General features: G+C 42.5%; 1 protein-coding gene across 1 annotated transcript in view; it reads left to right on the top strand.

Moving 5' to 3' along the window:
- MBD2 (methyl-CpG binding domain protein 2) overlaps window positions 1-506 on the top strand; it is a 59,466-nt gene extending 58,960 nt beyond the window's left edge. Inside the window, exon 7 of the mRNA XM_017648667.3 lies at window positions 42-506. The gene's annotated coding sequence lies outside the window, so the exon portion shown is untranslated. The remainder of the gene's footprint in view (window positions 1-41) is intronic.
- Window positions 507-22,256: the final 21,750 nt, after the last annotated feature.

Genomic DNA, 22,256 nt, shown 5'->3' with positions numbered 1-22,256 from the left:
AAATCACCAAGTTAATTCAACTTGTTTGTTTTTCCTTACAGGTAACTTTTGACCGACTTTCCCCAAGAACAAATTTGTTGAACAAAAACGTTTCCACTGGGTTTTGCCTGTAAGAAAAAAATGTACCCGAGCACATAGAGCTTTTTAATAGCACTAACCAATGCCTTTTTAGATGTATTTTTGATGTATATATCTATTATTCAAAAAATGATGTTTATTTTGAGTCCTAGGACTTAAAATTAGTCTTTTTTAATATCCAGCAGGACCCTTACGATGAAGCAGGGCTTTGATGCCAGGTGCAATCTACTGGAAATGTAGCACTTAAATGAAATATTTGTTTCCCCTACAGTTTTATTATGAACAGATCAGGAGTACCAAATAAATTTCCCAATTAATGATTATTGTGACTTCACTGTATATAAACAGATTTTTATACTTTATTGAAAGAGGACACCTGTACATTCTTCCATCATCACTGTAAAGACAAATAAATGATTATATTCACAGACTGATTGGGATTCTTTCTGTTAAAGAGCACACACAATAAGTAGCCCCTCCTTTGGTTTTCTGACTTACATTCAGCTGTGACCCCTGGAGCCTAGTCTTTGAAATGGGGGTGACAGAAAGTCATCCATACATTTGCAGTATGCCTCTGGATAGCCTGAGAATTACACTGCTATCACCAGAATTCTAAGTTGGCATCTGGAATGTGTAGGTTTTTTTCATTGCCTGTGACCAGCACTTCTGTTAGTTCTATAAACAGGGCATTTTCTTCCCTTGGGCATGAGTTAGGTACACAAGTACCCTTTGGATGTTACTAGAAATCCATGTCTGTTTTTTGTTTTTTTTTCTAAAACATTTTGCATTTTCTCATGTCCGCTAGCTTACTAAGTTGACAAGTGCAGGTCAGACCCTTTGCCACGAGACAGGCAGCCTTATAGGCAGAGCTGCTTAACAAACCAGTTTGTTAGACTTTACTAATCAGTACCCGGCCTCCAAAGAATTAACACTTTTTCTGTTGAAACTCATAAGCATAACTTCATTACCACTTAAATTCCTTGATACCTAATTGCTAAAACTGGAAAAGCATGCATTGTTAAATGAGTTTTAAAAATCAAAACATACTTAAGTTAATCTGACACCAAGGAAAGAAGGTGGTGGTTATAAGCAAATTCAAGCACATTTTGAGAAATAGAGCAACAATAGTATCTTTCTGTAGGGTTCATAAACTTCATACTTCTTCTTAACTCTGAGTTCTTTTAAAATTAGACCGAGAAGTGATGCAATCAAGATGTGACCAATTCCATATAAGTGTCACCTGTGCCTTTTATTACCACTCCCTCCAGCACCTTTCCGGTTCCTGAGAAAGGGAGAGAAGAGAATACAGTCAAAGCATTATGACTGGCAAGGCTTGGACTGCTGTCTCTCTGGACTCTATTCCAGACTACATAAATAATAACTTCTTGGAATAACTGATTTAGCACTCAGCTTTGAGCTCTGGGTTTTGGGCTACTAATGAACGCAAACAAGCAGGGACCCTTGCAGGCTCTGGGAAGAATATTGGCAGAGGGCGCCTGCTCCAGGCCCATCAGATTATCCCAGTGGGTTTGGCAGTGGAAGTTAATACTGATTTTTTTTTAAGAACTGGTTTGACTAGTGAGAATGGATGCCCAAAGGCTTTTCTTAGACTCCCCTCAGCCCATGAGTCTTCATTTGTTATCAGGCTTTGGTGACTTCACCCTGGTGATCAAAATTTTTTTTTACAAAGCAATCCAACCAGGATATGCCTGCTTCTATGAACAGCTTTTCCAAAAGAAAAACACAATGTACATGCAAAGTTTGCTTTCTGCTCTTATGTACTTTGCTCAGGTAGGAGAACAAGGTATGAAAGCCATTACATGGTGTCCAACTGGAGACCATCCCATAAATACGGGTGTTCCTAATACAGCCACAGGCCCACATGTCCAAAGTTGAATTCATTCTTATCCCCCAAGACTGACCAGCACCTTGCCTTCCCTGACTCAGGCAAAAGAAGACGTCTGGTCCAGGTGCCCACTGCAGAGGCCAGGAGTGACCCCAGTTGCCACTCCTTCCCTGCCGCCAGCATCCCATCCCATCAATCCTGTTAGAATGATTAACTGCACTTCTCACATCTGTGTCTCCTTCATTCCCACAGCCCCTGCCTTCACGCATCTTCCTTTCCTCCCCTCGGGACTCTCGTTGGCCTACTTTGCTATTTTTTTTAGCTTGTGCTTTTTCCCTTTCCATCCCTCCTTTTTCTTCATATAGTCAGTCATCAGGATGGTCCTCAAAGCAAATGCAACTGTTGTTCTCTGCTCAGAGTTCCTCACCTCTGTATCTGCAGTTTAGAATGAATTTTAAGAGTGCGCCCTTTGCAGTGAAGGAAACCTGTGTTTGAACCCTGGTCTTGCCATTTGTGTGACTTGTCAGGTTACTTAATCTCTTCAAGCCTGCTCCTCCTCAGTGAAGTCAGAATACTAATACCTACCTCAGAGGGTTGTGAGGACTTCAGGAGATACTGGTGATAAAGCTGAGCGCAGTAGCAGTGCCTGGCATGTGGGGGGGCTCCCGCTGGAGCATTGGTTCTCACTCCTGCAGTGTCCATTCTGTGTCACCACCAAGAGGCATTTGCTGATAACCCAAACTGCCCTCCAACCCCAGGAAACTTTGTTTTCTGTCTCAGCACCCTGTTTACTTCCTTCGTAGAGATCTTCTAAATCTGCATTTTATTTATGTGTTGGCATTGGTCTCTCTTTCTGCTAGAATGTAAGCTCCACGAGAGCAAGGATGTGTCTGTCTTGTTCCCTGTTATAATCCCAGTGCTTAGGTTGGTGCCTGGCACATAGTATGCTCTTACATGTTGGTGGAATGAATGGACAAATGATCACAAGGCCCTTCGTGATCTGCTACCTGCCTGTTTAACTAGCTCATCCTGCCACTCCGATCCGCCTCCAATGCAAGAAAAACCACACCACACTGCTGCTTCAGATGCTCCTTGGGCCCCTGCCTTTGTGCCTGTTCCATCTGCTGCCTGTCTACATGCCAAGTTCCCGGTCACTAGTCAAGTCTCAGCTCAGTGGCTACCTCCCCTGGGAGGCTGTCCCTGAGTTCTCCAGGTAGACGTTTCTTTTTTCCTCTTCTAAGTTCCCACTGCACTTTGTAAATACCTCCGTGGAAGCACTTTACTGTATTGTATGGTAGATTTGTTTGCATGTCTATTTCTACATTAGACTGCAAGCACCCTGAAGGCAGAGATTGCATCTTTTAATCCTAATGTCCCCAGAGCCTAGCACCCTACCTGGCACATAACAGTTTGTCAGTAAATATTTGTTGAAAGAATTTGTGAATGAACAGAGTCTTATGGTTGGACAAGTTGCAAGATGTATTATTGAGAGAAATGCCCCATGTCATTTCCAGGGCAGTTTTTGTTCTGGAGAAGAGCTCTAGAGAGTGTTATGTAATCTCTTTGAGTAAGATCACTTGTTTGAATTTTAAAAATAAGTTGAATAACATAGATCTTCATAAATGATTACAAAGATATCAAAAAGCTTTATGATCTCTCAAATGCTACAAAATCCAAAATAAATATTTGCACTGTTAGTATTTCTATTGTGTGCTATGCAAAAATGGACAGCAATAAATTTTGAAACTTTAAAAATGTTTGTGTAAGTCATCTTCAATGACTTAATGCCTGAAGAACCTCTCTGGTCTGTGTTTTCTGGACACAGGGGGCTTCAGACAGGGGTTTATGGCCCCAAAGCTCTCAGAGTTAATCCTGTGACTCTACTTTAGGTTGCTATTGAGACATTCAGTCATCCTGCCAGCATGTCTACTGAACAGAAAGGATGGAAAGGTTCTTCACATAATCAGGGGGAGGCCACGCTAGACCTTGAGAGGCCACAGCCTCCAAGCCCCCACCAGGGTTGTCATAGCTCCTTCGTCCCACCCACCTTCACTTCTGGGATGCAAATGTGACTCCCTATACAAAACGGACCTCAGTGGCCTCTACAGAGTGGGGCAGTGACATCAGCCACTTGCAACAGGCTTAGCTAGGAATAGCTGTGGGATAGGGAACCGGGGCAGTGGGCTGTCAATCTGCATGTCTCAAAGGGTCTGGGGTGAACTCTAAAATTTTAAGTTATACACTGAATTTCTCTAGAAGGGCACATGCAAGTTACTTGGCCACTTATTTGCCTTTTGTTTTTATGACAGGAGGACAAATATTTTTATTTCCTCAATTTATACAGCATTTTATAATTTATAGAACACTTTCACCTCCATTAATGTCATGTTGGAATTTTAGCCTACATGTAAGCCATATATACACACGTTAGCCCCACTTAAGATTTAGGAATCTAAGAAGCAGGCAGGTTATAAGACGTACTCAAGCCAGCAAGGTGCAGAGAGAGGAATCCGGATGCAGAGGTCTTCTGTTCCTAGAGTGCCTTCCAGTGCTCTACTGCCTTCCTCTCTGACAGAACAACACAGTTTGGTTTATCAAGAACAGTGTGTCTGTGGCCCAAAAGCTACTATAGAGCAGAGTGATTATTGAAAAGCTGGTTTTTTTATGTGTGAATAGTCAGAGCCTTCCTGGTGAACTCGACTAGTATTATCTTTTAGGAGAGGTGGGAACTGATACAGCTTCTTAGTCATAGAATGCTGGGAGTTACTTTTTCCTGGGGGAGTGGGGGCGGGTAGTAGCATTTTCTTTCTGCTGAAGTTCAGCGTTTTGCTTCACGAGCTTGATGTTATGAGAAGCCTGGCAGCAAGATGCAGCTGGACCAAGACCCTGGGGAAGGCTTGAAGGTGGGTGTGGGCAGCCAGGTCCTGTGTAAGTGTGAGAGCATTCACTCAGAGTGGGTCAGTAAACATTTGTCTTCATCTTATCCCTTTCGATCTTAAGTTTTTGAGTGTTTTTTTAAAGCACGTAATATATTAGTAGAGTGGAACACATCTATACAGTTGACCCTTGGACAACATGGGGTTGAACTGCACAGGTTCACTTCTACATGGATTTTTCTTTCAATAAATATATTGGAAAAATTTGTTGAGGTTTGCAACAGTTTGGCAAAACATTTTCTTTTCTCTAGCTTATTGTAAGAATAGAGTATGTAATACATATATAAAATATGTGTTAACCAACTATGTTATTTGTAAGGCTTCTGGTCAATGTACTGTCAGCAGTTAAGTTTTGGGGGAGTCAGAAGTTTTATGTGGGTTTTTGAACGGTTGGGGGTTGGTGCACCTCATCTCTGTGTTGCTCAAGAGTCAACTGTAATTTATGAATAAATATCCGTAAATCTGGCACCTATGCCTTTGTTTTTGGAAGTGTTTATTATTAAAGGAGTTGTGAGACTACTACCCCAGTGCAGGATTCCTCATCGGGAGTTCCTGTGCCCCGGGAGTTAAGGAGCCTGCTACTGCCGCCTTTTCAAAGCTTTGTGACAATGTGCCCTGAAGTAGTATCTTTAACTTCTATAAAATTCTCTTTAGGGAATATATATCACAGTGCCCAGAATATGGTATGTGTTTCATAAACGGTAGCAAGTCTTTCCTTTGAAAAAATCTGGTGATTTTTTTTTTAGGGGATTGGAATCTGCTGTTTGAAGAATTACCCTGATTTTTGCTGCCTGGGCAGAGACTCCTTGGACCAAGAGAAAAACAAAGTGGGGAGTTTTGTGTGTGTGAATGTGTGGAGGTTGATGGCAAGCTGTCAGAGTGCCTTGTTGATCACAGCATAGTTTACAACAATTACTGGCTGTATGAAAATAGAAACATTTGGGGAAACTTAAAGGGAAAGATAAAAATAGTAACACGAAAGCATGTGCTGTTTATGATGGGAATGAATACTTCTTTTAAAACCTTTCTCTTTTCTTCCTCTGTCTCCCCCAAAACATAGTATGATGTTATAAATAAGAAAGCCACAACCTTATAGCTGGGACTCTTAATTGTTCAAAACTACTGTGGCTCTTTGGAGTAACCCAGATTTTAGTGTTTCAGAAGCTGCTGTGAGAAGGGATGGATTAGTCACCTGACCTTGAAAGAACTTGGCCCTGGGAACATAGAGTACTACTCAGTGAGTCAAAAACACATTCTACTTTCCTGGAACTTTAAATGCGTTTAGGGAATAGTCATAATCTTTTGTTTTTCTGAAATAAAAAAAAAAGAAATCTGATAGGCTCCATTGCCATATCCTTGAACTACTGGTCAGTAGAGGCAAGAGGCAGTAATGAGTGAATGTTAAAGAATGGAGATAATTCAAACCACTCAAGGCTGGAGATGCCTGCCTGATATGGAGATTGGCATCTCAGAGTTTTGGGGAAAAAATGTGTGTGACAATGAAGAAAACTATGCTCTCACAAACATGTCCACTTAGTCCTCTCTTATTAATTCAAATGTCTAAACTGAACTTAGCTCACATCCTGAAATAAAAAGGGAAACCTCTTATCTTTTCTGTTCCTTCTTTTAACCAACTGATGTGTGGCTCACACAGAAGGTTGGCTAACCCAGTAGCCATTCACGATGTACTGAGCTACCCTTACACTCCTAACTTGTATCTGATGCCTAGATCTTCAGCAGCCATGTGTGACCTTGAAGAGATAAACAAGGTGAAAAGCTAACACTGCAAGGATGGTGGATTGGAAAACTAGCAAGAGCCCAGGTTCTCAAAGATGTTAAATTTTTGGACCATTCTCAATAATACCTCCTCTGGGCTGTTTGTTAAATCAACAATACCAACATACAATAAATGCATGTCTTAATTTTTTAAAAGCTATTGCTAATCAGTGCCTACCCAAACTTTAGACTCAGCTTTCAACACTAATACTCAGTTAGTCACCAGAAACCCTATCAAGTGTTCTTTCTCGTCATGGTTTCATATGCTAACCAGGCTTGTGTTAAGCCCTTTACTGCAGGGATTCCTATCTCTTCTCCCTGCTCTAGTTTTTCCAGCTCCATTGAATTTTGCATTTTGCTGCCAGATCTTTCTTATATACCTCTTAAGTTATCTGATGTTCAGGGTTACATTAACTGAGCTTCTATCCTGTTGGACCAGGTCTGAATTCCTCAAGTGACTTTCTGGCCCTTGGTCTGCACATCTTATCTGTGGATATTTCTAGCTAAACCCTTGATTGGTTAAGACACCATGTATTAGTAGTCTATTGCTGCAGTAACAAATGACTGCAAACTAGTAACTTAAAATAGCGTCCATTTATTATCTCACGATTTCTGTGGGTCAGCAATCCTGGCATAGTGTGATGGACTGGTTCTCTGCTTTTGAGTCTTGAGTGGAGATGTTGGAATGACCTGACATTTTATCTGGAGTCTCTGGGTGGGGGAGGGGGGTTTGGCTGCTTCAGGTGCATTCAGGTGGTCAGCAGAATTCAGGTACTTCTTGCAGTTGTAGAACTGAGGTCCCCATTTTTCCTGATGGCTATTAGCCAGAGATCATTCTCACCTTACAGATGCTGCCTGCATTCCCTGGCTCGTGGCTCCCCTCATCTTTAATGCCAAGAAAAGTGGATCAGATCCTTCCACTGCTTCATATCTCACTGATCCTGTTTGCTGTATGTCTCCAACTCTAGCCAGAGAAAATTCTCTGCTTCTAAGAGTTCACCTGATCAGATCGGGTCTACCTGTATAATCCAGGCTATCCTCCCATTTGAAGCTCTGCAACCTTAATTGCATCTGCCAGAGTTCCTTTTGCCATGCAAACCCAACATATTTATAATTTCTAGCAATTAGAGCATGGACGTTTTTGTGGTGCATTCTGCTTGCCACAAGCTGTTAGCTACAAGTAACAGAAAAATCTGTTTCAAATGTTTAGTTAGTAAGGAAATTTATAGGAGCTGTATTTAAAAGACAATCCTAGTGTGAGCCACATCCCAGGTGTACATCATCAGGGCCCTGGCTTTGCTTCTGGGTGGCCCTCTAGCTCTGGCACCATCTCCATGTATTAGCTTCATTATCATCTCAAGTAGCAGGATGGTTCCGAATGACATATTAAGACATGACAATGGTCAGAGGAAGCAAATAGACATGTTTCTTCTATGCCTGCTTTATAGAAGCCCCTCGATCCTTTCCCTCAGACCTCACTGGCTAGAATTGGGTACATGCCCATTCCTAAAGCAGTCACTGAGAAACAAGGTTAGGATTACCACCAAATGGTCAGAGTAATCATGTGGCTTCAAACTGCTTACTATTCTTTTGTGTCATGCTTTCCTTTTTACTGGTTTCTTTGTAGAATTCGCTTCTTTTTACAACAATCAGTCCGGTATTTTCTTTAAGCCCAAGAGCATCACCTTTCTTTCTTGGAGGCTTATCAAATACATTCTTATCTCCAATCTGCCTTTCTTGGTAGCATGGTTCTACCTGACACATTGTATATGATGCATTATTGCTTGTTTCTCAAATGTTTCTTATCTTAACTAGGTTATAAATTCCTTAGGACATGAGCAATGACTTTTCAAAAGGTTGAAAGGGTGCATTGGAGGATGAGTTCATCAAATGTCAGCTGGCATTCACTCTAAGTCTGAAGGCACAGGACTCACAAAGCTACTCTCACTTCTGACACCAACTGCAAGTTTAGGGGAGTCCCCCAAACCACCCTAGGTTTCTCTAATTTGCTAGAAGGTTTTACAGAACTCACTAAAAACCATTAAATTCATGGTTAGTGTAGGAAAAGGATAAAATTACTATCACAGAGAGCACAGTCTGGGAGGGCTCCAAATGCAAAGTCTTGGTTGTCCTCTCCCTGTCGAGTGAACATGCATGGCCTTCCCAGCATCAGTGTGTGGTAATATGCATGGGGTATTGCTAACCAGGAAAGCTCTCCTGAGCTTCAGTGTCCAGAAACTTTATGGGGCTTCGCTATGCAGGCATGATGAATTGATCGTCCATGCGGCTGAACTGTCTCCAGCATGCGCAATCCTGTGTGACCTAAAGCCCCCACCCTAAGGCACATGGTTGGTCTTTCTGGTGTGGCTATCTCCTCCCCTGCCAGACTGTGGCGAGTGGTCATCCCTGTCCTAAAATCTATTGTGACCTAAGAAAAGATACTCCTCTCAAATACGACATAGATTACCTCCCAGAAGCCGAGAGCAATTCCTCCACTTGGTCAGGGCCAAATTCTTTACCACACTCTTTGTGTTAAGTATTTGGCAGCAGATATTAACTTGGTTATAACCAGCACCTCCAGCAAAGTTCTGTTGATAATCAAATTGATATTCAGATATTCCAGAGTGATCATACTTAAAGAGCAATTAGCATTTAGTGCCATTCCATTAAAGGCTTATGCATCAACTTTAGTAAAAGTAATACTTCCTTGTGCTCCTCACATAAAATAAGCAAGAGAATCTTTCTGTTGCTCTTTCTTCACAAATTATATGAGATAATTAAGACATAATTGCTTTCCTTTTTCCTAATCCAGAGCAAACAAATGGTGTAAGAATAAACAAGGCCACAGACTAATTTTGCAAATACTACCTCCTGGAAAGAAAAAGCAATAATCTCCATTAAACTTCAGCAATAATACTTAATTATTACAGCAATTAGAATGTCATAGGTCTTCCCTACCTTTAATTTAATTCAATATATTTTAGTACTTTAAAAAAATCCATTCTTTTATCTATATAACATTAAACTTTCTTAGTTCTAATCTTATGATCCCAGTAAAAGGGATAAACCAACTTGGTGAGTCTGTAGTACAGGAGAACAAGTCTTTACGTGTATTATTTCTACAATAGAGTCATCATATCTGGTGGGGGGGGGTCCTAAGGTTCCAATGTCAGCATATAAGGAGAAAATACATGTAGTCAAAATTACCCTTCTATAAAATATGCTACACATAGTTTGGTATATTTGACTCTATGCAGTAATTCTAAGAATTTGTCTAAAGCAGTGATTCTTAATCTGGGGCGATTTGCTCCCCAGGGGACATTTGGCAATGCTGAAACACTTCTGGTTGTCACAGTGATGGGTGGAGGGTGCAGTTGCTACTGACATCAAACAAGTAGAGGACAAGGGATGTTGCTGAAAACCCTACATGCACAGGACAGCCTCCACTGATGTCACTCGTGCCAAAAGCAACTTTTTTTTTTTAAAAGATTCAGTGGACATATCGGAGCATTTTTATTTTGCCTTTCAGGTAAATGTCACCAGAGGTGAGTGGGGGTGGGTGGGTAGAGAATTCTAAAATGTTCCTGCATGCTTAAAAGATTACATACCATTACAGTTTTTAAAATATACATATTTTTAAAATGCAATACATGGAAATTCAGTCTTTTTGATGTACAGGCCTATGAGTGTGGACAAGTGGATAGTCTGTGTACACCAGCATAATTGATACAGAAAAGTTCTGTTGTGCCGCCCTCCCAAATTCCCCTGTGCTATGCTTTGTCATCAACCCCTTCCGCACCTTAAACCCTTGTCAACCTCTGATCTGCCTTTTCCAGAATGTCGTATGAATGGAATCCTGCAGTTTGTAGCCTATGGGACTGTTCTTTCATGTAGTATAAATAATGCATTTGAGAGTAAGTCATGTATCAAAAATTCATTTTTTTGTTGCTATGGATGTTTGTTTACCCATTGTTATCCATTCATCTGTTGAAGGATATTATTCAAGTCTGTTTTAATAGCAAAACTTGATCATCTTACATCTTAAATGATTTATTTATTGCTGAGAGGATCAAACAAAAGAGAAGCCTCATCGTCTATGCATGGTGGAGTTCCAAATTCACTGTAAGCCAAATAGACATATGAGGCAAGTGCTCGGTGTTTAATCATGCTGTATTTTGCCTCAGAGAGTTGCATCCATTCACCTTAATATATGCCCAGGAATGTGCTGGATACAGTATAAATGAGAATATGAAATACTCTCTGAATGCAATACATGAGGTATCTAACATCTTTGTCCTCTGGGTTGGCCCAGCATAACATGGGAATGTGGTTTGTGTAGTAATCACAATCTTCATGGAAAACAATGTATAGTCTTGATGATATTCTTAGGGAATCATGACTAAATTGTGATATTAATTTTAATATTTCCCTAGTAAATATATACTTGCATGTGTGTGTGTATGTCTCTTTTTTATTTTAATTTATTTTTATTTTTGTATCATTAATCTACAATTACATGAGCAACATTATTATGGTTACTAGACTCCCCCCATGACCAAATGCCCCCCCATACCCCATTACAGTCACTGTCCATCAGCGTAGTAAGATGCTGTAGAATCACCTCTTGTCTTCTCTGTGTTGTACAGCCCTCCCCTTGCTCCCCCCTACATTATGTCTGCTAATCGTAATGCCCCTTTTTCCCCCCTTGTCCCTCCCTTCCCACCCATCCTCCCCAGTCCCTTTCCCTTTGGTAACTGTTAGTCCATTCTTGGGTTCTGTGAGTCTGCTGCTGTTTTGTTCCTTCAGTTTTTTCTTTGTTCTTATACTCCACATATGAGTGAAATCATTTGATACTTGTCTTTTTCAGCCTGGCTTATTTCACTGAGCATAATACCCTCTAGCTCCATCCATGTTGTTGCAAATGGTAGGATTTGTTTTCTTCTTATGGCTGAATAATATTCCATTTTGTATGTGTACCGCATCTTCTTTATCTCATCTACTAATGGATGCTTAGGTTGCTTCCATTTCTTGGCTATTGTGAATAGTACTGCAATAAACATAGGGGTGCATATGTCTTTTTCAAACTGGGCTACTGCATTCTTAGGGTAAATTCCTAGGAGTGGAATTCCTGGGTCAAATGGTAGTAAATATGTTTTGAGTGACCTTTTTCTTGTCTTAGCTACCTCATCCTTAGTGACCAGAATTTCTTTGGTCATGCTAAGATTAAACAAATATGAAAAGGAGGGCTTTCTGGCTGCCATGTCTGCCATACTGAATAGATCCAGCTGACTTGTTTGGAAGATGATGTGTTTTCTTTCTCATTTGTTTAGTGTGTGACCATCTGGAAGTTCTCTGAAGAGGTGGACTTTCCAGATAGATCTTGGTTGGTGCTGGTCAAATGTGGAAGTTATGTTATGGTGGCGTCTTACTTATGAAAACACCAGTTTTACTTTTTTTCCTTCCTTGGTGGCTGATTAGTTTCTTTGTCTGTTGCATGCTTTTGTTGACAAGTTCTTGGTTAATTTCTGCAGTGAGAAAGCTGGCATCTAACTTCATGTTCACGGTGAAGTTAAGTAATAGAAAACTGGCAGACTGGACTAATGAACTTAAATAAATGTCAGTTTGACCCAGTGATGTGCTTTCAGAAGATCCACTTACTTTCAGAACTATGTGAAGATACATATGAGAAAGGGAAAGGCTACATGGGGCACAAACCCACGGCCACCCATGTGATCACATTAAGGGGCTGCACGAGAAAAGGGAAATGACCTTGGCAGGACCTCCTACCGCCACCCCCTTCCTGCCCCATCTTTCTGCCTGCGCAGAGAGAAGTGACAGACCAGACACTTCCAGGATAAGCATTACGTTGTTTCCTATGAAACCCATTTTTATGTCCTTGGAAAAGACCTATCAGTTCTTATGGAGCTGGAGAACTTCCAAAGAATAGCTCATGATAAAATAACTCATTATGTCCGATGTATATATGATCTCATTTTAGGTTCATATACCTCTCTGAGAAAGAGATCACTATTCCTACTTCGCAGCTGAGGAGACTGAGTGCTAGAGGACCTTCACCAAGGCCCCTCAGCAAGCAGGCCTCAGAATCGGGGCTTCACCAGGGGCAGCCTGGTGCCAGAGACCTTGCAAGGCACCGTCGTCACCTCTTCATTCTGTCTGGGTGGCTCAGGTTAGTATATTCACCGAAGGAGCGGCATGAGGAACCACCACAATTCTAGAGAGGGATGGACTGTGCTAAAGTGAGAGAACATCCTTTTAGGCACCATTCCTGTAAAAACCCCCGGACTGAGAGAAATAACATGACCTCTAACCAGGGGAAAGTGAGGAGTTTAAGGGGACCTGGGAATGAGAAAAGAATCTGAGAGGGAGAACATATGATTTAGAATAGAAACAGTTTCTTTTTTTTTTTAGGACAGGAAATGATAAAGAGCAATGGAAAGAAAAAGGTTGTGACAAAGTTTGAAAGAAAATAGGGGCACCAGTCCCATGTTGAATGAAGCCACAGAAGGAAAGAAGTCATGCAGAATATTAGAAAATGTGCTTCTTCAGCATTTTCAACATCTTCACTTAAATGGAATGCTTTATTTCATTAATGCTTCACTTTTCCTAGCCTTTGGTTGGAGAAGTAGCCTCATTACCTTCATTTTTTACTGGCTGTCGAGATAGCTCAGGTTCAGTTGGGCCAAGCCGAGGTAATGACCCTGGCAGAGTAGATGGGAAACTTTTTGTTCTCTTGGGAATAAGCCATCAATTTAATATATTTCCTGAATGCTACATTCTTTCTAAAAATAATATAAAAGATGTATGCAAGCTAGTTTCTGAATTGTTTTTATTCAAGAAAATTTAAGATGAACATTGCTGGCTCATTCGTCAATGTCCACAACATACTTAAAATGAAATGTGCTCCACACAGCAGGCATTGAAAAGTCAGCGCTGGGTTTCTAAAGGAACTCTTCTGAGGTTCTGTTTGCCATCCTCTTTCAGGATTTTGGCCTGATTCTTTTCCAGAGCTGGTGTGTAGTTCTTGCCCAGACTAATTAGAGAGAACTGTTCACATGATGCGGCTGCTCTTCTTTCCCCGCCACCTCCTCCCCTCTCTCTCCTCCTTTTTCCTCTCCTCAGCCCTTAACCACAGCACATGGAGCTTCATTGCAGGACTTTTCCAAGACAGAAAAAATAACCAGGGTTGGCTCACAGAATCGGGGTATTGTTCTAGAACCAATACTTGGGGTTAACATTCCTGTCCTACCTGCCTAGAGCAGCAGCTCTACCACTACCTTCCATAATGTATGGCAACAGGGGAGCATGTGCAGGGAGATGCAGTCTCTTCTCTCTGGCCAAAACTCACTGGTGTTTTGACAAAGAACAGCTCCCACACCTCCCATCTGTTCCCACCCCTCACCCAGTAGAAATGCCTACATCTGCATCATTCATGCTTGTATGCACTTTTTCCCTCTTACGATGCAATTCATCTGGATGTGCAAGCTTTGTATTCGTTGTTGGCTCATGTGGACACTATCATGCAGTCTCACAGTGGAATAGATTAAGAATTCCAAAGGAGGTAGCATTTCAAAACAAGAATTCTTGGTAGAAATCATAACAGTTTATTGTATCATACATTATGAGCATGCTTCGATCAGATGTGATGTGCAAAAAGTCTGTAGTGCAAAATAATGTTAGGATGTAATGGCTGATGTAAAAGGTGTGTTCCTCTTCCAATACCTTTCCAATAAATAAGCACTCTAACGTTTGTCCCAGGGTTCAACACACACATATATGGCATTGCACAGCCCTTACAATGTACCAAACTATTTTTCTCCACCTCTTTGCAATATATACACACCAAAGTGTAAAGGAGTAAGGGTTCTTCCTCTTGTTTGTGACCCTTCCAATTCCTGGGTGCAGCAAACTGCATTGTTCTCACTGTTACTGTTAACCTGTGTGTTATTTGCCAATGGTAGCACACTTTGGGAGGCTTAAACAATAGGCATTTATTTTCCCACAGTGCTGGAGGCTGGATGTCCAAGACAAGGCTGTCATCAGATTTGATTTCTCCTAAGGTCTCTCTTTGATGTATAGATGGCTATCTTTTCCCTGTGTCTTCATATCACCCCTCTTTACATGCCTGAGTCCAAATACCTTCTTTTTATAATGACATTAGTCATATTGGATTAGGGCCCACCCTAATACCTCATTTTAGTTTTATTACCTTTAAAGATCCCTATCTTCAGGTAAGTCACGTTTTGAGGACTCAACATGAATTTTGCAGGGGACACCATTTGGTTGGTAACGCCCTAAATACATAATGCCACCTCTTATGTGGACACTTGTATTTTGTTTTAATGTCCATTGTGCCAGCATATGTTCACTGTGTACTTGATTTCAGTTTAATACAAGGCTTCTTTTACAGAACCCATGGAGTTCTTGGGGTCCAAAAACATGCTGAAATTGTATGCCAAAACTTACTCTTTCATCCATTGTGAGCACACTTTCACCAGGTGTGATGTGCAAAAAGATGTTAGCATCTAATGGCTGAGGTAAAGGGTGTTATGTTCATCCCCCAATGCCTTTCCAATAAATAACAAGTGCTGTAACTTTTGTCCCTGGATTCAGCACATGTGCACGTAGCATTGCACAGCCCTTATAATGTACCAAACACTGGTTTGTGTGCTCCCCAAATATAGACTCAGTTAATCCTCATAGGGCTACTCTGAGGAAGGTAATATTTATTGATGAGGAAAGTGAGATAACAAAGATTAAGGTCATCCATACATTTAGCAAAGGGAAGAGCCAGGAATTCAAATCCAGGGAGCCTATTTTGGGAGTGCTACTTACATCCCACTGACTCTCCTTTCTCACCTTGATAGGCATGAGGGTTCCAAGGCATGGTATTTGTATCCAGAGACTCAATTATCTTCACCATCCTTGATGTAACTTTTACATTTTTACCCAAAATCTACATTGGGAAGGAATTTGAAAGTGATATAACAGCTTTTGCCATATGTGTATGTCACTTTGGGCAGCCTTCAAAGCATGAGCATCCTCCACTTCCACTTAGTCAACGGCTGTGTATGATCCCATAATCATGCCTTTAAGCAACTCCTGAACCTCTTTTAAATTAAACCCTTTTGTTTGACGAGGCTGTACCGACCTTGATAATTGCTTCTCAATTGAATAACAGGTATCACTTGAATAATACAAATAACAATCTTTAAAACTCTACCAGACTATCTCCTATGTCATGATCGTTTCTTATTGACCCAGCATTTTGAGGGCAAAGACATTCTCCATAGATGCTTTACTTTCCTGTAGGCTTTGGGAGAACAATACTATTGTTACCCGGCTTCTTTAAATACCATTGCTGGAGGAGGTCACGGGAGGATGTCACCGTGGAGTGACCTTTGAGCTGGATCCAGCAATCGGAGGGTCCTCACTGCCTCCCTGTCCTTGGGGTGTACTTTCCACCCACTGTTCTCATACTAGAAGTCATGTCAGGATGCAGCCTTGAGGTAGGAACGTGTTGTTGAGACCATCTGGACTGTGTACTTGACTGAACCCTGCTAAAGCCTCTATGTACATTTAGGATTCCTGTGGGTGCGGCGATCCACTTGTCTTGCGGGTGCTCAGGACAAGCCTCATAGGTAAGTAAGTTCCGTTGCTTGTTGAAACAGCCACTTACCAATCTGGAGTGGCCTGCCCTGGTCTCCCTTTGCCCTCTGCACATGGGTGCCAGTTTCGAATTTCACCCTGGGGATCTCCCCAGGCTGAGAATGAACAACGATATTGTCATTTACAGGCCGAAAGATTCAAGGGGCAGATGCTTCCCTGCATGGGTGTGGGAATAGAAGATGGCATCATGCCTGATGCTCCTACTTGGCTGCCTTATTTCTACTTTCTTCTACCTCCCAACCCCAGGGGACAACAAGAAATGCCTCATTTCCTTGGACAAAAAAGGTACTTAACTAACAAAATGAAACTGAGAAGGAAAGTATAAATCACATCATTTTAATTTGGAAACAATTCACCCAGTTTTTCAGAAATTATAGATGGAACACTGAATGAAGCCTTACAATTTGACAGCAGGTGCTTGCTCTGTTACTTATTTGAAACTCAAAAAATATGTGCGGGGAAAAGGGCTATGTTTGCAGGTGCAAGTCGTCTCTGCGCCTTAGGAGGGACAGCCTCAGGATTCCACACAAAGGAACCCGAGAGCCTCAGACTGAAGGTTGCCCACAAGGAAGTGGATACATTTACTAAGTGCATGTGCATTTATGTATTTCTCTTGCTTAGCTTCTGGGCATACTTTCTGAGTGACAACTTCCGTGGGGAGGTGGAAAATTTTGTGAATAATCATGAAGCTCTATGACGCTACTGAAGGAAATGCATGAGATCCTAATGGGCAAAAGATGGCTGTAAGCTCCTCATCTGTGCAAAGGGTCAAGCCAATTATTTCAGCTAAGACACCCATCAGATCAGACCACTCCCCAATCCATTACTAAATTACCAGGAGGAAAGACAGCCTGAAATGCCAAATGGAAAGTGGACAGTGTCTCAAGCATAACCAATTTTCATAAAATTGGCAACTGGTTTAGCCACAGGACATGAGTTAACTACACTCCATGTTTTCAGTTTTGGTGTCAAATCAGGTGTCTAGGTTAGACATCATGTCCCCCTTCCCTGGAGGTATTCATTTTTAAAAAGAAAAAACATTCACTCTTGTATATACAGGCTTAAAAATCCTTCTGCAGTTCCTAGGGATAAAGAGATTTATCTGAGATTCTATTTCTCAGGCTCACCACTTTTTACTAAATTCAGCCTCTTCTCAGGTGCATGCTCTGGAGAGCCTGCCTTTGCTTGAGATGTTAACGATGATCACCGCTGAGGAAGGAACTTTGGGGTGGCTGTTTTGTAGGTGAGACCATTACTACCTGGAGGAAAATCGATGAGGGGCCGCCTCTGAAATCTTGCGAGCTCAGACCAAAACAACCAGGGAATGAGGAGCCGGACACCAAGCTGCTTCTCCCATGGACCCAGTGACCTCTCCAGGGCAGCTGGCGACCTCTGGGGAACACTGTTCAGCTCTAGTCAGGTAGCCCTGAGCGCAGACATATGCCCAGGAGCAAAGCCACTTTAAAACCTGAGACGTCTGGGAGAGCAGGGCACCTTTAAGGTAGGCCTGAGCTGCTTCCAGGATAAAAAGTCTTTCAAAAGAGTGATCAAGTTACTGTTTTAAGGCTATTGTTGCCAAAGGCCCTTCCCTTTTCCTTTGTCCCCAGGTGTGATACTGTGTAGTTTCTTTGATCATGACTGTGGATCATTTGAATTTTCAAGCACATACCCTTTCAGACTGACCCTTTTGGACAGATGCCTTGGACTGTTTGCCCGGAGTGGGATTACTTCCTTACTGCAAGCCAGGAATGCACCCTCAAAACTGGCCATCCCCCAAAGTCAGAACTGCAAACTTGGAATGTTAGCTCCCCAGTGTCCCATGCGCTTGATTACCTTTCTTCCTCCACTATAGGGGGACAGATCCCTGAGTGGCCCATGGGTTAGAAATCAGAATTTCAGTTGCCAGAAGTGTCATTAAGTATTTCGGGGCAGCTTGACAGGCTGTGGCTCCCTTCCCCCCGCCCTACCGCAATGTTAGCGTGACTCGACCTTCTCTTTTAGATGAGAAATGAAGCAAGGCGAGTCGTGATGCAAGAGATGTGGCAATCCGGTGGCCCTGGGCCTCCAACAGGGATGCAGCTTGCCACTGCCTTCCCTGTATTGGGTATTGGGAGGGGACTGGACCGTTGGCAGCTGGCCTAGGGTCTCAGCTGCCGCGTGGAGCAGGAAATCTAAGATGCATATTTACAATGCAAGTGCTTGTTTCCAATCTGTCTGATACTGGAGCAAGCTTAACTGCAGGCACTTGGAGTATGAGAAATACACTGACCAAGTTTGCTTCTATGAAGGCGGTTTCCATTGTTAACACTTGGCAGTGAGACCCTACTTTCCCCTTTCTCCCTACTTTTCACACTCCTTTTGACATTAAGAAAGCAAAGCAACCTTTTTCCTTATTTTATTTCTTTCTTTTCTCCTGGGCCAAGTGCCCAGCACATTCTGAATGAAAGGGAAAACCTCTAGGGGTCAGTGCAGCATAAAAAACGGCCAGCACTCGGCCTCTGAACTGAATCTTTGAGGTTTCAATCCCGGCCTCTGTTCCTACTTCATTCTAATGAGGGAACTGTCCCAGTACTTCACGCTGAGCCTGGCTCCACAAGCAGTCCCCTTGATGGCCATTTTCCTTTAATATAAGTTTAAACATTTGCAATCAAAGGCAGCTCTAATTTGAAATTTAGGACTGTTTTCAAATATGTTGCCTTCACCTGCTGTGCTTGAACCTGGGGGATTGCCTCTCCCGTCCCTCCCAAACTTCATCCCAGGTGGGCAGAGACCTGCTGCCTGCTCGCCTCACTTCACCTCTTTTGTTCTTTTAGAGCTTGTGAGCGTGTGCGTGTCCTTTTAGACATATACCCTTTGGCTTTTGTCTTTCAAATTTGAAAAGTCCTAATTTCTTTCATTTTATTATCAAAGGATAGTTAAGCTTTAGGGCACAGTGGGAGAGAATGATAGAGAAGCATGGCGCACACTAAAATGGTCGGTGGGGATGGACGACCTCCGCTGAGATCCCAGGTGGACGTTGTCGAGTGTGAAGAAGGGCCTGAGGAATTTGTAGAGGCTCAGTCTCTTCTCACTGAGGTAATTTTGACTCCCTTTACTGCACTTCCCTCTTCGGTTCTGCCCCCGCCACCTGCCTGAGCCGGTTCTCAGTGAGAAGCCTGTCAGAGGCCCAAGTCCCAGCGCCTGTCTTTTAGCTCTTGTGTCCCTACGGTCTCCCTGGGGTACTTGCCCCACTGAACCTTCCTTTCTGATGTGCTTCCCTGCTGTTCTTTGCACTGTTATGTCTGGAAGCTTCCTTAATGTGGGGTGGCCGCCACTGCTTTGAGCCTTCTCTTCCCCCACTAATAACCCTGTGAGTCCACCTGGCCCTGGAGTGTGGCCCTGAGCATCTGCCTCGTGGGCTCCAAGCAGACACAGCCAGCTGATCAAAGTTGCCGTGATGGCTGACACCTCCCGTCCAGTCTGCTTTCCTGGGCCCCTCTTACGGTCCTCGATTCCTTTTCATTTTGATATGGATGATATCACCCTTTCTTTGATGAAATCAACCTTTCCCATAGTTTCAGTTAGTTCTCTTATGCTGACAACAGCCCCGTCTCTAACTCAGAACATCTTTTTCCCTGATTTCTCACACTGACAACTCTATTCGATTTCTCTATCTGAAGCTCCCACAAACACTTCCACTTAGCATGTCCCAAACCAAGCTCATCATCATCCCTCCCCAAATCTGAGTCTCCTGGATTCTCCAACTTTGTGAGTGTCCCCATTACCCATCTGGAAACCCATGCTAGAAGCTTCTCTTTCTTTCTTTCAATCTCCCCCCATCACTATTGCTTCTTTCCCCTCAAAATCCAGCCAATGACAAAGAGCATATATGATGGGTGCCAAAGCAGTAGAATGGATGATCATTCTGACTTGGAGGGCTTCAGCTTCTTCATAGTCTCCATGAAACCAGCACCCATATCCAGCCATCCCACGTGAACAGGCGCTCTAAGTGTAAGTGGCATGCCTACTTGCAAACACAACTTCCCCATCCAAACTCTCCTAACAGGAAAGCAGCCCTTAACCCCTTGCATATAAATTTTGGAGCTCTCTGCAAGGCAAGCTTTCTAAAACATCAGTCTAGTCACACCATGCTCCAACTTAATAAATCTTAGCTGGTTTCTCTTTGACTAGAAGATAAAGCCCCAAACTCTTAGCATGTTATCCAAGGCTCTGTCTGGCTCTAGTCTACATTTCCAGCCGCATTTGTTGCCCCTTTCCCCCTCCACATCCAGACCCCGTGCCTGGAATGTTAGTTGCACACTTGACTGATTCATGTTTCTCGGACATATTCTTGCAATAATCTTCCAGGTGTATCTTTTTTTCCTAATTCTCTACAAGGACACTCAGCTCAGCTGTCATATCAGTGAAACCATTTCCAACTCATCAAGTAGACCAATCAGAATTAGGTGCTTTCTGCTCTGAGTTCCCCTATCACGTGATCTGTTGATCAATAGCACGTGTCATGCAGTGCCTTGGTTGGGTGTCTTTGCCACGAATTCCAAGTTCCCAAGGAAAGGACTGTCTGTTTATTTTTTCAGACCACGGCATCTTGCATGGTGTCTGGTGTGTAGCAGATGCTTATTAATTGTTTTGTGAATGAAGGAGGCAATGGTTATGCTAAAAGAGGAAATGAGTGTCACTGATGACAAACTGTTACAGTTTTGCTTCAGACCAATCTCTAGAAAGGACAAAATCTTGCAATGGTGTTCTGGGCTCTCCAAGGCACAAAAGACCCCACCCTGGGCCCCACCCCCCTGGAATGACACTATAAAGATGGTGTCCCTGGAAGGAGCTTAGACCTGTACCCTGGCAAGATTTCGTGTGTGTGTAGGGGACTGTGGCATGGTTATCCATAGGATTATCTGCTGGGTAGACTGTTTATTAGCAAAATAAGCATTCCTGGCTTGTCCATAAAGATAAAAAAAACCAGTTGATTTTCAGGAGCTGTTTGAGCTGCTGCTAAGGGCAAATGTATGGCGTGTGCAGAGGGGTGCAATGAAATGTGATAAAGTTCTTGTCATGGAGTCATTTACAGTCCACCTAAGGAGGTGAGATTTTTGCAAAGGTGGGTTTGATAAGTACAGTTATCATGTTTTATCATCCATACATTTTTGAGCATGAAAGGGGGTATTTCACCAGGCATACAGGTCTAAACCAGGATTGTACCATGAAAACTGGGACATATAGTGGCACTAATGAAGACTGTCAGATGTGTAATGTTGACAATACATAAATGTCCTGGTTTCAGAGAAGAGAGTCATCATTATGAGGTTGGGCCTTGAAGGAAGAGGAAGGCCGGGTGTGGTGAGCGGCGGTGGGAGGAAATGCTGAAGGTGGGGAAGGGAGTGAGCATGGATATCCGGCGGAGGAACATGAAGTGACTTGTCTAGAGGACTCAGGACAGACCTCTTTGTTTGGAGCAGAGGGTTCACAGGATGTGGTGACTAGGCACAAATCCAAAAGAAATATAGACACTATCTGCATATAGGAGGTCAGGAAAAGGGAGAGGGAAAATCCTGCAAAACTTGACGTTTTGACACTGGTCAAAACTGGTGGTGGTCCTAAGTTAACAGAGAATAAAATAGAAATGGTTTGGGTAAGGATAATTAAGCTAGGAGACTGAAATATTGTTCTGTGTTCTTATTTTGAAGTTAAAAACAACACATACTTATTTTAGGAAACTTGGGTAAAGCAGGAATTTTGGGTGAGAATTTGGGCATCTTGTGATTTCGATGTGTCCTCTTCCTGGCATAATCCTGACATCCTGCTCATTCTGAAGCAATGGATGGAAACAGCAGGAAGTGTGAAGTAGAAGCCTGATTGCTATGTGAGTTTTTCGAGTCATTTGCCTTCGGTGCCTTAAAAATATTTCACTCATAGAAATATGTTTTTTT

The sequence above is a fragment of the Manis javanica genome, chromosome 9 (assembly GCF_040802235.1).
Source record: "Manis javanica isolate MJ-LG chromosome 9, MJ_LKY, whole genome shotgun sequence".
NCBI classification, from domain to species: Eukaryota; Metazoa; Chordata; class Mammalia; order Pholidota; family Manidae; genus Manis; species Manis javanica.
This window is presented reverse-complemented; position numbering and strand designations above follow the sequence as displayed.